Source organism: Phlebotomus papatasi, chromosome 1 (assembly GCF_024763615.1).
Source record: "Phlebotomus papatasi isolate M1 chromosome 1, Ppap_2.1, whole genome shotgun sequence".
NCBI classification, from domain to species: Eukaryota; Metazoa; Arthropoda; class Insecta; order Diptera; family Psychodidae; genus Phlebotomus; species Phlebotomus papatasi.
Window position 1 is genome coordinate 47,610,348 of NC_077222.1, and position 630 is coordinate 47,610,977.

The following is a 630-nucleotide window of genomic DNA, read 5'->3' on the forward strand; positions in this document are numbered from 1 at the left end:
AGGATTTCACAAACATTTACGAACAATTTTACAAAATATTTTTTCTGTGTAGAATAAATCAAGACGGTAAACTCTTAACAAGGTTCCAAGCAACACTCTTTCAGAAGAAAGAATAAAAAAAATGAATTTGTATTTAAAATGTTACATTTCAAACTTGAGACTTCGACGCTTGCATGCAACTGTGCCGAAATTGGGCACACTTACCCTAAATCTATTTATATTACTACGATAATTTTTAGTTCGAGTTCTCAAGCATTTTTTCTTACAGGTTTTGCCAAATATTTTGCGACTTTATTTGTTATAGAAATTCTTATTGCACCAATAATCTTGGCCGTTGCTTGTACTTGATCATAGCTCTGCTCTGATCCACTTTAAATTTTTGTTAAAATAAATTGGAAGATTTTCAAAAGGTCAAGTTAATAAGTGTAGTTTCTAAGAACAGTAACAGAAGCGCTTCGTTTAAAAATATTCCTAAAACTATACGAATTAGGAAATTTTAGTTCAAATATCCCGGAGGTTGGAATCTTCGTTAAGACAGCAATGGCTGCAGAGGGGATTGGAACAAATAGATATGACAGTAAATCTAATCAAAATTATTTCGAGAACTCAAAAGAAATATTTTTTAAACCC